Genomic DNA, 16,687 nt, shown 5'->3' on the forward strand with positions numbered 1-16,687 from the left:
TTTCTTTAATAGAAGGTAACATTCTCATCATGGAAAAATCAAGCAGTAGAGAAATGCAAAAAAGAAAAATGTGAATATCCCCTACAGTCTTACACTCCCCAGAGACCAGAGAGATCAAAACAATCCTGCCAGACCTCTTTCTAAGGATAAACATGTACACATACACATGTACACACACGGATGTGATCATAACATAGACAATGCTCTGCAAGGGACTTTCTTCACTTGATTAATTTTATATAACTTTACAGATTAATATGTATAAATCAACCCCCTTATTAGTACTGGCTGCAGCCATTGACTGATAGAACTGTTATCAGTTCTTCCATCTCTGATGAAGCCTTAGGGTTCCCCTCAGTGATGTTTTCAGATTACAGAAAATCTTGCAGTGAACATCTTTAAATTCTTACATATCCATGACCAAGTATTTCCCCTAATGGTAAATTATAATAAGAGGAATTTCTGTGTCAAAGTCAGGAGACTTTAAAAATGCTATAGTTTCATTTCTCTCCCTTTCCTCAAAAGCACTCACATACCCACTGTGGACTTACAAAATATTCACAAAATGGAAGTTGAGAGTTATGTTTTATTCAATGGGAATTTTTAGGACTTGAACCCTGGGAGCATCTCAAGTAACCCTGAGAGAACTGTTCCAAGGAGGCAAGGGGAGGAGGCAGGTTATACAGAAGTAAGTTTTGCAACAAAGGGCAGCTAATTGGAACATCAAAAGATTATTGTTAATTAAAGAAAACCAGATATCCCAAGTTATGAAAGATGCAAGAGTTGGGGCTCACTGAAATAAATCACTCCTTTATATACACCTCAGCTCTCCGGGGCCAGCACCCTGTGTTTTCACAACCCTGAGCTGCCTCAGGGCTCACACAGGGAGTGGCTGCAGTCTGATGGCTTCTAGACTGCAGGTACTCTTCTCCTTCCTGGGTGCACTTTGGGCTCACTAGCTCACTAGGCATGGTGGCTGCAATTGCTGATGACTGTGACATCCGTTGCTTACTCCTATGGCAGGAAATATTTCCATTTCTCACCATCTACTGAATTGTATGAGGGTCTATTTTCTGTTGCTGCTGTTTTTGCAGCTCAAGCCATTCTTGTTAAGATATGTTGGAAGTCTTACCAGTTTAAGCATCATGGTACTATGATCAAAGACCCCTCCAAAGAATATCAGCTGATCCAGCCAGTCAGTGTCTGTTCCCCTGGTTTTCCACAGCAGGCAAACAACAATGGTGCCCACTTTACTATTAGTTATATGGGTACCTAAATGTGGAGCTCTGGAAAACCTCTCCCCGGAATGTGGCTTAGACATGACCTGTGGGAGATGCCTTCACTCCCCATTGCCCAAGTCTGAATGGTGGGATTTCCACTTTCCCACAGCCCTCAGCAATGATGAGCTTGCATGCGAGAGAGAGTCTGCAGGGCCTCCTCGGACCCAGGAAAAAGAAAAGGTGGATGAAGTGATGTCAGCCATTACTTCACATCTCTTAACACCCAGTGCTTGGTCCTTTGGTGCAGACAACTCTTCTGGAGGGGAGGCCAGGAAGTGTGTGGTGGAAGGCAGATCCCATGAGGGAACACTGCAAAAGGCCCCCTCCCCTATGATTTTTTCCTCCTTCTCTTTCTTTTTTTTTAATTGAGGTATATTGACAGATAGGCTTCCCCGGTGGCTCAGCAATAAATGATCTGCCTGCAATGCAGGAGACTTGCAGGAGACGTGGGTTCAATCCCTGGTCAGGAAGATCCCTTGGCGGAGGGCATGGCTACCCACTCCAGTATTCTTGCCTGGAGAATTCCATGAACAGAGGAGCCTTGCGGGCTACAGTCCATGGGATCACAGAGTTGGACACAACTGAGCGACTAAACAACAATGTTGACATATAAGATTGTATTAATTTTAGGTATACAACGTAATTTAATATTTGTATTGTGAAGAGACCAGTTAACATCCATCACCACACAGTTATAATTTTTTTTCCAAAGATGAGAACTTCTAAGATTTACTCTTTATCCTCCTCTCTTGATTTATCCTTTGTTGTACCAGTTTTTATAATTTGTTTTCTTTATTGACCAGGCAGTTCTACATATTAGTTTGGTTCTACTGGTGGTCACTATTATATTTTACCAAAGACATGTGAGTCCACATTTCTCTCTCAGACTCTAACAGCAATTATAGCAATGTCCTGGACTTCCTACCCCAATGGGAACCCTTTGCAGGTTTTTATTTTTTCTCCTCGCCTTTCTTCTTTCCTTTCCCCAAGCTTTACTGGATAATCTGTCCAATTTTCCAGACACTGTAATAATTATTTTCTTACAATATGACTTATTTTTTAAGATTACTTTTAATTGCATCACACTTCACTTCTCAGAATTTATTTAGATTTTACTCTAAATTTTATTGGATTTTTACTACTTAGTGTCCTTCCTTATATATCATATCTTTTCCTTTCTTGTAATCTTTACTCTGATTCAGATTTTATTTAACTAAAGTATCTTCACAAGTAATTATCCAAAAAGAGTATATGATTGGTATATTATTACATTCTGATTTTCTAAATATCTATAATTCATAGTTACCATTCTTTTCCTTGTTAACTTATAACTCTAATAGAACTTCACACCCGTCATGGTTCTTGATATTAGAAATGGGCTTTGAAAAATAATGCTGTCATTATTTGATGAGCATTTTCAATTAGCAGATACAGCAGGTACTTTCTCTAGCTCTGAAGAATTGTTTTATATTATTTCATTGATTTTTGTCCTGCTTCCGTTTTTGCATTTAGAACTCTGCTTGTTCTTAGATTAGACTACTAAATCTGTTCTCCAAGGTATTTTTCTTTTCTCACAATCTTTCTTGTGTGTATCCTCCATCAATGTAATCCAGATTTGGGGTTGTCATAATATTCACTGTCATTATTTAGATTTTTTTTTTGGCAATTATGGTTTTAAATTTTTGTCAAAGAACTGTTTATTCTCAGAGCATTTATTTTGGTGAAAACCTGGTTTGTTGGTTGGTTGGCTGGTTTCGTGGATGCAGTATCGTTTCAAATCTCATTGTGAATATGAACTAGGAGTTTTATCCTAATTCCCCTGGATCTTGTTTCATGGAGGTCCCTTTGTTCTAAATGGTCATCTTGGTGCTCCCCTTCTGACCGGAAGATTCTACCTCTGTAGTTAGTGATGTGTTGTTGCTGTCTAGCTGATTTACTTGTATTAGCAGGTGTGAGTCTCTTTAGCACTAGCATAGATCTGGCTCTGGGGTCTCCTGGGAGGAATGATCAGAGCCTTGACCAATAGGAGTGAGTGAGCCACTTCTTAGGCAGGCTGATGATGAGGGAGGGCATAATGCAAGCGGCTCCCTTTCAGGTACGCCAGAGGAAAGCACCCTGGCATGCTGAGCCCTCTCCACAGGCAGGCAGCAATGGGGCCAACTGGGATTGGAGCTATTCCTCTGGCCAACTGAAGGGATTTGGGCCAGCGAGAAGATGACTTCACACACAGATCTGACCGTGGAGTCCAAGGGTTTCTCTGAGGAGAGGGAGCAAGACCTCATGGGCTTTCTTTTAACCTGACACCCCCTGTACAGCCTCTGTAGCAATTTTCCGTTGCACGACAAATGACCACAAATTTAACGGCTTAAAATAACACATGTGTATTATGTCATAGTTTGCATGGGTCAGGAGTCCAGGCATGTCTTCTGGTCAGGCTCCACCAGGCCACAATCACATCCCACATGAGGGTCTAGATTCTCTCTCAAGCTCATGAAGTGTTTGGCGGAATTCAGTTTCTTGCAGCCATGTGACTGAGGCCCCTGTTTTCTTGCTGGGAACCGTGCTCAGTTCCTGAGGGTGCTTGATGTCTCCTGCTGCATGGCCTCCAAAGGCATGCACAAAACATGCCTCACAAAACAATTCTCTGTAGGTTTCCAGGCCCCTTCAGGCAAGTGTAGGGTGTTCAGACTGCCATGTAATGGGTTAGGACGTAATGGGTTTGTGACCGTGTAGAGGTTGGCCTGAGGTCCCTGACATGCAAAATTGATTATTAGGGATGACATGTTTCAATCTGTTTAAGACGAACACAGTCTCTAGGGAAGGAATTTTAAGACGGAGAAGGCAGTTTCAGTAATAATACTAATAGCATGATCCAGAGCAAAATCCAATGCCACAGAAGAACAATGAGTTTCTAGAAACAAAATTGTCTTGAGGATGCTCTGTGAAAGACACTGTGGAGAGAATGAGAAGAAGCCAGGGAGCAAATATCTCACAAGACATGTCCAATAAAGGATGTTTACCCAAAATACAAAAAAAAAAAAAACTGTTAAAACTCAACAACAAGAAAATTAACAACCAGATTTAAAAATGGGCAAAAGATTCAAATGGACAACTCACCAGACAAGATGTACATGTGGGAAATAAGCGTAGGAAGAGATGTTCTACATCAAGTGTCATCAGGGAACTGCTAATTAAAGCAATAATGAGATGCCAACGCACACCTATTAGAATGGCCAAAATCCAGAACACTGATCCCACCAAATTCTCACAAGGAGCATTTGAACCTTCATTCATTGCTGGTGGGAATGCAAAATGGTGCAGCCACTTGAGAAGACCATTTGACAGTTCCTTACAAAACTAAACATACTCTTACCATATAATCCAGGAATCACACTCTGGTATTTATGCAAATAAGTTGAAAACTTATGTCCAAATACTGCCCCGCCAAAAAAGTGACCTCTCAAGCCATGCAAAGATATGGAAGAAACCTAAAGGACTAGTTGGGAAAGGCTACATGCTGTATGATTCCAATTATACGACATTCTGGGAAAGGCAAAACTATGGAGACATAAAAACACTGGTTGCAAGTGAATAGGAGAGAGGGAAGGATGAATAGGCAGCCACAGAGGATTTTTTAGAGCAGTGAAACTATTCTGTATGATACCACCGTAGGGAGACTCTCTGTACTTTCTACTCAGTTCTGTTGCAAACCTAAAACTTCGGTTGATCTAAAAAACAAAGTCTGTGTAAATATTATGAGGAACATGGGTTTCTGAAGGATCTATAAAGGCTGGCTTGAACATATGCGTAGCTGATGATCAGTGTTCCTTCCAGCCCAGTCGCTCTGGCTGGCACAAAGCCTGTGCCCGGGAGCGATGGCTGTGTAGCTCTATTCACAGCCTGAGCACAGAGCAAACTCAACTAAGCTCCTTCTCAACTAAGGACTTCAATGGGGATGAGGACAGAGCAGCATTGTGTGAAGTAGACTAGCCACATCTGTTGCCTGAGGGTGACAGATATGCAACAAAACTCCCTTTGGCACTGAGAAACAGTGGCAGTGTTAACTCTTCAGATATGAGTATTGTGCTCTCTTGGGAATAAGAATCAGACAGATGACCCTTTGAGGGACACCAAAGTCCAAGGGGGCTTCCCAGGTAGGCAGTGGTAAAGAATTTGCCTGCCAGTGCAGGAGACTTTGGGTTTGATAGGAGACGGGAGACTTGGATTTGATCCCTGGGTCAGGAAGATTGCCTGGAGGAGGAAATGGCAACCCACTCCAGTATTCTTGCCTAGAAAATTCCATGGAGGAGCCTGGTGGGCTACAGTCCATGGGTTCACAAAGAGCTGGACACACGGAGCACACACACACACAAAGTTCAAGGAGGGTCCTTAGGTGTATCATGAGGGTGATGAAAGAGAACATGGGAGGGAGAGTTAGACACTGACCTCCTAGATAATTCTGGAACTGGAGGGTTTCCATTCATTTTGGAAAAATAGAATAATGTAACATCTACTCACAAATGATTGTGTAATTTATTTTTTTCCAAATATTTTGTTTTATATCCTTAAGTTTCCATCTGTATATTTGGAACTCAAAGAGTATAGTGTGTGCAGGAGAAGGATTTGGGAAGCAATCCATCCATCTTAGAGTCAAAACTGAAAATAGTTTAGTTAACTTTGTATCCAGATAACTTTTTAAAAGAGAAAACACTAGATTGAAATCATGGCATATTTGACAAACAACATAATCCATGTGCCTCTGCTTTCTTAGTGTATTGAGATCCCCTGGGAATATCCACAGCAGGATGTGGCGAGGAAATCCTACAACAGCTACTTAGATGGAGTCTCTGAGTTGCTGCTTTGGTTTTGCTTTAATGCTCCTGGATTCTCATGCTCATTCGTTTCCTTTCTTCTTCAGCTTCTTACTTGGCTATAAACTGGTCAAACCACACCCATTTAGAAAAACTATTATCAAAAAGAGAAAGAAGAAAGAAGAAAGGAAGGAAGAGAGAGAGAAAAAGAGAGAAGAAGGAAGGAAGGGAGAGAGGGTGGAGGGAGGGAGGATGGAAATAACCAGCACTGATGATAATGTGGGGAAACTGGGGCCTTTGTGCATTGCTGAAGGGAATGTGAAATGGTGCCATGCTACAAAAACCAGCACGGCAGTTCCTCACAAAATTAAACAAAATTACCATATGATCCAGCAATGCCACTTCTGGGTATCCATCCAAAGGAATTGAAAGCAAGCACTGGAAACAGATATTGGTACACCCATGTTCATAGCAGCATTATTCATAAGAGCCAAAAGATGGAAACACACCAATGTCCATTGATGGATGAACAGATAAACAAAATGTCGTCTACACATACAATGCATACAGTGGAGTATTATGCAGCCCTAAAATGCATGAGCTGCTGACACACACTTATTACATGGATGAAACTTGAAGACAATATGCTAAGTGAAATAAGCCAGACACAAAGGGACAAATATTGCATCTTTCCACTTACAGGAGGTACTCAGAGTGACAGCTAAATTCACAGAGACAGCAAATAGAATGGTAGTTTCCAAGGCCTGGAAGGAGGGGACAATGGGAGTTAGTGTTTAATGGGTAGAGAGTTTCTGTTTGAGAAGAAGAAAAAGTTCTGGTGGTGGGTAGCAGTGGTGTATTTACCTAATGCCACTGAGCTATATACTTATAAATAGTTAAAATGGTAAATTTGATGTCATGCATATTTTGCCACAATAAAATTTATTCAGAAAAGGAAAAACCATTGGGCAGTGGGAATGGAAACATGGCTTTCAGAGCCAGGTGGCCACACTGTTCCTGCACAACACTTAGCTCTATGGTCACCCTCCCTCCTGAGACCTTTAAGTCTGCATTCATTCATTCCACTTATTCATTTTTGTTCACTAATGTTTAATGTTTATTAAGCACATACTGTGTGTTTAGTTTACTCTGAAACTATAGAATAGCTCAAAAACCCTTGATTGCAGTTCACATGCATGATAGATTTTTATCAAAATCATCAACATATGGCAATAATCAAAATTGCTTTTCTTTTAAAACAATGTAATTGCTTTCCTCACTGTATATTTTTCACATTCAGATATAGATTTGATTCTGAAATCAGAGTATCACAAAATATGAAATCTGGGAGAAAAATGACCTAGTAAATTATTTAGCAGAGTGATATTTTTTCAAATAAAATTCTACAGGGTTCACTAATATAACAAAATAAAATATTAAAACTGGTACATAGCCTTCTTGGACAGTCAGTTTTTTACTGTTGGGTCAAAAACACGACATCGATTGTGGAAGACTTAAGCATATTCAAAAACTCCTGACTCCAAGGTTCACCTGAGCTTTTAGGCAGCCACAGAGCACAGGTCGATACTCCATATCGAATTTTATCCCTTTGTCCTACAGATTAAAGTGATCGACCACAAAACACATATTAAAATTTTTTGTTGTGATTTTTAAAGAACAGTTCTAAGTTTCACCTGAAAACTGAAATAGTTTGTTCTTTGACTTAGTTTTGTTTTTTTAATCTGTAAAGCAATTGAAGATTAGAAAAGTTTGCATAGCAATGAGGGTGGTTTTTGATAAATATGGTAGAGTACAGAGTGTGGACTTGGAGCCCAAAAATCTAGGTTCTGGTTCTAGTTCTGCTAGTGTGTGATGTGGGAAGAATCGAATCATCTCCCTGATCCTGCTGCGGCTGCTAAGTCACTTTAGTCGTGTCCGACTCTGTGCGACCCCATAGACAGTAGCCCACCAGGCTCCTCCGTCCCTGATCCTGATGCTGTGTTATTTCTGAAAGTAAGGATAATAATGCCCAAGGCACCTGTTTCTGAGGTTACCATGTACACGTGAGTTAAGCTTATAGTTTGGAGTATGTTTTTGCCATAGTGTAAGAAAATGATAATAACGATCCCCCAAATGGAGTTCTTTTAAGTTTAAATAAGATGGTGTGTACATTTAACTTTGTATATTAATAAACATTAGAAGTTTGTTAGTCTAAATATTTTTAATTTATAAAAATGAAATGTTACTGGTTTTAAAAAAAAGCCAAGTACAGTCTGTAAACAAGTTTTGAATTCTACTTCTGTCATTGGGTAGGAATTTCTAGAGATTAAAAATAGCATTCATTCTTTCATCAGTCAATTTCCCCTTCTCCGTAAGGAAATATAATTTATTGGTCTCTCAAATGTATGATCACTCAATCTACTCAGAGTTCAGATTGCCCAGTTCTTTCTCTTAATCAAATTTACATTTGGAATGCAAGATTTTAAAACATTAAACTTATTTTTCTATTAAAACAATTTTATTCATTTAAATTTTTAAGCTACATGCCTTTTTAAATTTTTTAAAATATGTTTATTTATTCGGCTGTGCCAGGTCTTGGCTGTGGATATGGGATCTCTTTTTAGTTATGACATGCAAGATCTAGTTCTCTCTTTTTAGGTACGACATGCAATATCTAGTTCCCTGACCAGTGATCAAGCCCAAGCCCCCCGAACTGAGAGTTTTAGCCATTGGACCACTAGGGAAGTCCCCTAAGCTACATGCTTTGATAAGGCTATTCCTCTTCTGGAATGAATAGAAGCACAAAACAGGTAATAAGGATTTCTATTTCAGACTGATGCCTTTGATGATTATCAAAACACCTAAAACAGGATATACCTGTATAAGATGTGAAATTTTCTTGCTCTGTCACGGGGAATTTTTTAAATGGTGCTTTTTTTTTTTTTTAAGAAATCAGTGCTCTAGGGCAGGGACTGGCAAATAAACCCAGGCCTGCAAACCAAATATATCCCAATTCCTGTTTTGGAAAATGAAATTTCACTGGAACACAGCCATGGCCATTTGTTTACATATCGTCCACGGCTGCTTTTGCACCATGACTGCAGTTGAATCATTGCTGCAGAGACTATATGGTTTACAAAGCCAAAAATATTTCCTATTAGATCCTTTGTGGAAAAAAACTGCCCACCCCTGTTTTAGGGACTAAGAAAAAAAGAAAATAAATTGCCCCCCCCTTTTTTTTTGCATCAATGTTTCCATCAGAAGGTTCTAAAATATAAATACTCCGCACTGAGTTGAAAAACAAGTGTCCTACCTAATGCTAATAAAAGCCTTACCTTGAAAGATCTCCCTGTGGTCAGTGTGCCTCGTGGTTGCATGCTGGGAAGTGTGAGTTCCCTTCCTTCCTCTGTCTGTGGAAACAAAGACCGAGTCACTATGTCCAGACTCCCGAGGCAGTAAGATTTTTTTAAGGGCAGACAACAGTGATACATAAACAACAAATAACAAAATGATGCAGCTCATTTTCACACATGGGATGGGACTGTGGACCACTTTGATCTTAGTGACACACTGACTTCTGCTGCTTTGGAACCTCAGGTTCGGGGACAACAGAGAGTGGTCAGTGGCCTTGCAGAGGCATCTTTCCTGCGGTCCCCTCTCTGCAGTCTTGGGACTCTCTCTCCTTTTGTAGGCGAAACGTTTCCTGTACTGGCCACAGCCTTAAACCCTGAGTATAGCCAAGCCTGATGCTCATTCCACTCTATTCAAACTTCCTCGCTACGTAAGGCAATCCATTCCGCTTTTGCTTAAGTGCTTTGAGTTGGTTTTCAGTTTACTCATAATCACAGCAGTTCTTCGTCTGAATAGTCTCTGCAGCTCTAACATGCTAGGATTTTCTTAAGGTTTTTATTGGAGTATGGTTGATTTACAATGTTGTCTTAGTTTCTGCTGTACAGCACAGTGAATCAACTTTATTAATACATATATATGTATCCATTCTGTTTAAAATTCCTTTCCCATATAGGTCATTACAGAGTATTGAGTTCCTTGTGCTACACTGCTTTATACATATATGTACACGTCAATCCCAATCTCCCAATGTATCCCTCCTCCCCACTCCCCCCCACCCCCAGTAACCATATGTTTGTTTTCTACTCCTGCCACTCTATTTCTATCTCGTAAATAAGTACATTTGAACCATTTTTTAGGTTCCACACATAAGCAATTTCATATGATTTTTTTTCTGAGTTCACTCAGTATGATAATCTTTGTTCCATCCATGTTGCTGCAAGTGACTTTATTTCAATCATTTTATGACTGAGTATAATATTTCATTGCATATATGTACCACATCTTCTTTATCCTCTTTGACGGGCATTTAGGTTGCTTCCATGTCCTGATTTGCTACCCCCAGGAAGTTCATCTGTGAGGGCTGTTGCTTGTAACATTAAGACTTTTGTTAAATTGCAGCTCCAACATTTGTTCATTGTGTGAGCTTTTGAGCTTCAGCCTTTAGCTCTATAAAATGGAGATAATAATACCTGCTTTCAATTGTTGCATATTTGAAAAGTGTGGGCATAGAGGAGACAATAAATATTCTGGAAGTGTTCCCCTAGTCCTCCTCAACCAAATCAGGAACAATGGAGTCAGAGGTCCTATCCCTCACCTCTGACTCATCCCATGCGTACTTATTCTTCTAGAATTAAGTCAGTGGCTTGTCCTTTGGGAAGCCTTGCTGCCCATCCTCCACTCTCCTTAGCTTAACTCAGCGCCAATTAGCAACCCTCTTACAACCCTCTGGGATTAGCATTTATACCACTGATAGCACTGAACACAGATTTTAAGAATAGTTTTATACTTTATTCATATGGCTCAAGTGGTAAAGAATCTGGGTGCAATGATGGAGACCTGGGTCCAATCCCTGGGTTGGGAAGATCTCCTGGAGAAGGGGGATCCCTTCTGTATACAGAATCCCCAGTATTCTGGCCTGGAGAATTCCATGGACTGTATAGTCCTTGGGGTCACAAAGAGTTGGACACGATTGAGCGACTTTCACTTTCACTTCACTTATTCATAGTATACACATTCATTATTTTAAAAATTGGAAAATGTAGAAAGTGCAAAGATAAACATAACAAATGCACAAATCAGCTGTATTCCCATTCCTACAATTCAGAAATAAGTGAGAGATAATTCTTCTGCCTCTCTCTCAACCAACATGTATTAATATGCTTTTAGCTGCAAGTAAGAGAAAACCAAGTCTCAATATTCATTTGCCTTAAACAATCAGAAATAATTGACTTACCTAAGTCCAGATATAAAGTGACTGCTTAAGCAGGACAATTCATTAACAGTCAGTCTTAAGTTACAGCAATAAGGAACTGGAACAAAGACAAATTTAAGTGACTTCTTAAGCAGGACAATTCATTAACACTCAGTCTCAAGTTACAGCAATAAGGGACTGGGACAAAGACAAATTTAATATTTCTTAAGTGCTGTTTTGAAGACTAAATGAAAATCAGTCATCTGTATCTAAAAATCTAAATAGTTGAAATCAGTGAGTAAATTCAGCAAATTGGCCATATGGAGAATTGATTACAGTGGGTGGACATTTGATGAATTGACTTTTGGCCGCCGACTTACAGCAGATGATGCCAAGTTTGAGGGACTGGCAGATCAACAGCCACCCTGTCGCCCATCTAGGCCTTCCTCTCTTCCTGCCTTCTCCTGGTGTCAGCTCGGCCCAGCCTCACTGCCTGCTAGTTGCCATGGTGCAGGCATCACCTGCAGACACACCAACACGTAGAAGCAGAACTTTGGTTTCCTGTGTCTCTTTTTAAGATGGAGGTAAACTTTCCAGAAGCTTCCTCCCTGCCCAGTCCACATCACTGGCCTGAAATGACCTATGCGTGTCCATATCTCAGCCTACCCGTTGCAAGGGGCATTCATGGAGACCACTGGTGACTGATTCCCTAGAGCAGGGCTGTCTACTGAAGCACACAGCTATTGCAGAGGAGAGGAGAAACTTTGACAAAGCTGTGTTGTTAGGAAAGAGAGGGGAGATGACCCGGGGAGGAGCCAACAGTTTCTGCTCCCTTGTCTTTCTGATTTAACATAAATTTCTTTCTGATTTAACATAAACAAACACTGCCCCAAAATGTTTTTGAAAATGTGATTTCAACCAAAAACATAATTGCATAAAAACATCAGAGTTTATTTAACAGGTTCCCTGTTGAATTAGGGCAATTCAAATTTTCACTATTGTTAATCACTCAGTGTTTTGTCCTAAGACTATCATATTCATGTTTGTAAACACATTACCTTGAAAAATGCTATTTCTCTTATTGAAATAAGTATTACCATCGACAGTTAGGTGCCTTTAGTTTTTCAAGAAAAAAAAAAAACAACTATGTATAATTTATATTATACATGCAGACTTTGGTAACCTTTACTACCAGTTCCTGTGTTGCCTCTCTTTCCCTCAAACTAAAAGAGCTCTCGGCCAATTCATTTTGACAAATGTTTACTGATGATGCTGCCAAGGCCCATAAAATGAGTAAGACCTAATCTCTGTCTTTTTGAGCTTAGAATTCACTCGAGTTTTTCCCCAATTAACTCTCAGCAAGGAGTGGTCTTTCGATGATCAGAACTGCCTGATTTATGTATTGATTTAATATTTCTTGAGCATCTGTTACTCCCCAGGCCCTGTCCTAGGATAGAGGAGTGTGACGCTCCCATGGAACTTGGTAGCATCCAGAGGCACTGAGGAAGCAGTCCAAGTGGACCTTTCATAGTTGTTCCTTCTGCCCATTGTTCTCAGGCCCTTTGCTCTCCAAAAGGAAACATCTGGCCTCCCTCTCTTTTTCTGAATACTTTTGAGGGAGGAGATTCATGTATATTTTCTCACTTCTGGCCTTGTCACTGATGTCATAGATAATGTAGCTTTCTCAACAAAGCCAGAATTTTTAATTTGACAGACTTTGTTTCCTGATGTAGTCTATAGCAAACAAACAAGGCAGGAAGTGCTCACAATGAACTTGGCCGGTTGCTGCCAACCGCCTGGGAGAACTGGAATCCTGCTGAACCAGCGAGCTGACTGCATTCTCTCCAGGGACCCTGGACTTACTCAGGCAGTGAGAGGCCACAGGGCTCTGACTTGGCACTTCCGTTCAGTTTAGAATTTTTCGAAAAAAAATTTCATGCTTAAACACAAATAGTTCTGCAGTTGCCCAGTGAACGTGTCTTTTTTTGTTTTGTTTTAGTTTTACTGAAGTATAGTTGACTTACAATGTTGTATTTAATTTCTGCTGTACAGCAAAGTGACTCAGTTTTATATATATATATATAAAAATATTTAGGACTTTATTGTTAATCCATTCTATATATAATAGCTTGCATCTGCTAATCTCAAACTCATCTTTCCCTCTCCCATCCTCCCATCCTTGGCAACCCAAGTCTGTTCTCTATGTCTGTGAGTCTGTTTTTGTTTTGTAAATATGTTCATTTGTATTTTATCTTAGATTCCACATATAAGTGATATCACACAGTATTTGAACTTGGTTTTTAAAAAAGATATAAGCATTTCATTTTTACCAAAATAAAGTAATAAGAATCTTTCTACCTTTTTGTGGTCCATTTAAATCGATGCAATTAATAAATTCCTTTTTTGACTCAGAGACTTGATTTATAGACTGTTAGAGTTAGAAGGACTTTGGAAATGATCATGTCTAATGATGGGTGAGCCTGGCTGTCCACCCAAACAACATGGGGAGTTTTTAAGAATCTAGTTTCCCAGGCCCCACCTGGACCAAAGGAGTCAGATTCTCAGGGCATCATCAGGTCCGGGTGCCAGAAACATTGGTCTAAACTTCACATTTCACAGATGAGGAAATTATCCGCCAAAGATAGATGGAGTCATAAATCATGTCATCAGAATTGAGACTTTTTCTTTTTTTTTAACTTCTAACATCAACTTCCTTCTTTAGTTTATTACCAGAGCAAAGAGGCTCCCCTTGAATCCTTCTAAGGAGATGGGGAGAGGTCAGTAAATGAACAACAGGGGCAGAAAAAGCAGGAGAGCCAGAGGGCTGCAGAGTCCTCTGCAAGATGGCAAACACCATAGGAGAGAGGACAAGGGGCGAGCTGAGCGGCAACAAGGCGTTCCTGTTGCAGGAGCAAGCCCGCCCCCGGCAGCACCCCTCCTTTCCTGCGCAGACTGGAGCCCGCTGGGAGGGGCTGGGAAATGCGGTGAGCGCTGCAGTGTCGTCCTGCAGAGCAGAGCCGCCCCACGCGGTGATGCGGGAGCAGGATCTGACTCAGGGTAATGTAACGCTGACTCAGGGGCCGCGCTTTGCACACACAGCTCGCTGCCGGCGCTCCCCACCCCGCAGGCAGGGAAGAGCTAGAGGGTCAAGGTAGCAGACACACATCAGCTGAAGCCCAGGCTGTAGCCTCAGGCTACTCTTTTCTGCTCAATGCAGATAAATACAGCAAAAGTGTCATGATACAGCTTTTTAGTAGAAAGACAGCAAAGGATGATTTTTTTTTTAATGATATATATTTTAAAAGGAATACAATCCTCTGGGACTGAGTTCTCCATGCTGCTGCTAAGTCGCTTCAGTTGTGTCCGACTCTGTGCGACCCCATAGACAGTAGCCCACTAGGCTCCCCCGTCCCTGGGATTCTCTAGGCAAGAATCCTGGAGTGGGTTGCCATTTCCTTCTCCGTCGGAGTTCTCCATAAGATGCCTTTATTGAGAGGATCTGGTAGGTCAGCGCTCAAGAATCTGCCTGCAATGCAGCAGACCGCAGATTCAATCCTTGGGTCGGGAAGATTCCCGGAGAAGGAAATGGCAACCCACTCCATATTCTTGCCTGGAGAATCCCGTGGACACAGGAGCCTGGCGGACTACAGCCCATGGGGTTGCAAAAAAGGCTGACACAACTTAGTGACGAAAGCACAACCACCATTTACTGAGCACCTACTATGCAGAAGGCAGTGTTCCGGGTGTTAGTTTCTGGAACTTACATTCTTAGAACTGAAATCATAAATATCTTTCAGAAACAAATACATAAATGGTTTCCTTTCCTTGGAGTAACAGCTTCCTGGTGGGTTTTTTTTGTTTGTTTGTTTGTTTTGAGGTCTGCTTCTTTCAATATTTAAGAGAGCAGCAATTTAATCAAATGAGAAGACCTAAAATAAAGGTTGTGGCATCCTAGCAAATACAAAGTATTAGGTTAATTTTGCTCTTTCGTAGCATGTTAGATGGAACTTCACAAAGCCACACACTATTATGAAAAGCAAAATTTGGTAAAGTCTGACCAAGGATCAAAATCCACAAACTATAATATAGTTTATATTATATTGTGGATTATATAGTATAATCCACAAACTATAACTCCACATTTTTTTACTGTGTGTCAACCTAAAAATTACTGATATAGAATTGTAACAATATCACCAATAGCTATAATTTATTAAACACTGTGTGCCAAACCCAAACATTGTTCATTTAAAAAATTTAATCCTTATCATAAGCTTTTGAGGCAGGTCTTTTTACAGATGTGATAACTGAAGCACAGAGAGGTTAAGAAACATGTCTAAGATTACACAGTTCTTTTAACTTTTTATTTTATATTGGAGTATAACCTATTAACAATGTTGTGATAGTTTCAGGTGGACAGCAAAGGGACTCAGCCATACATATACATGTATCCATTCTCCCCCAAACTCCCCTCCCATCCAGACTGCCAGATAATATTGAGCAGCAATTCCTGTGCCATACAGCAGGTCCTTGTTGGTTATCCCTTTTAGATATAGCAGTGTACACATGTCGATCCCAAACTTGCTTTTTCTTTCCCCCATCCTCCCCACTTCACCCCTAGCGCCTAAAATGACACAGCTCTTGAACCAAATTCAAAGCCAGGTAGTTTGATGCCGAAGCCTCCATTATTCACAAACAAGCTCCGGTGCCTCCGCAGATATCCTCATGAATTGATCGTGCATTATAAATGGGAAGAGCAGAGCACAGTGGTTAAATGCCAGGGCTTTAATGTCAGGCACATCCTCTGTGCATCCTGGGTCTGCTGCTGCCTGGGCAAACAATGCCTGCCTCACTGAGTTGTCCTGGGAGCACAGGATAATTGTGTTAAGCACATAAATCAGTTCTTGGCTCTTAGCTCTCAGTTCATGCTGACCATAATAACTGTGATCAAAAAGATGATGGTGGTGACTATACAGGAACCAAAACCTTGGCTTTAGTATGTAATCTCCTTTTCTTAGTTCAGGCCTTCAAATTCTGAAGTTTGAGTTTGTGAATCTCTTAAAATTAATGACAAATTATCATCAGACCCACTCCAGTACTCTTGCCTGGAAAATCCCATGGATGGAGGAGCCTGGTAGGCTGCAGTCCATGGGGTCGCTAGGAGTCGGAGACGACTTCGCGACTTCCCTTTCACTTTTCACTTTCATGCATTGGAGAAGGAAATGGCAACCCACTCCACTGTTCTTGCCTGGAGAATCCCAGGGATGGTGGAGCCTGGAGGGCTGCCGTCTATGGGGTCGCGCAGAGTCGGACACGACTGAAGCGACTTAGCA

Source organism: Giraffa tippelskirchi, chromosome 13, assembly GCF_054371585.1.
Source record: "Giraffa tippelskirchi isolate mGirTip1 chromosome 13, T2T-mGirTip1v1.2.pri, whole genome shotgun sequence".
NCBI classification, from domain to species: Eukaryota; Metazoa; Chordata; class Mammalia; order Artiodactyla; family Giraffidae; genus Giraffa; species Giraffa tippelskirchi.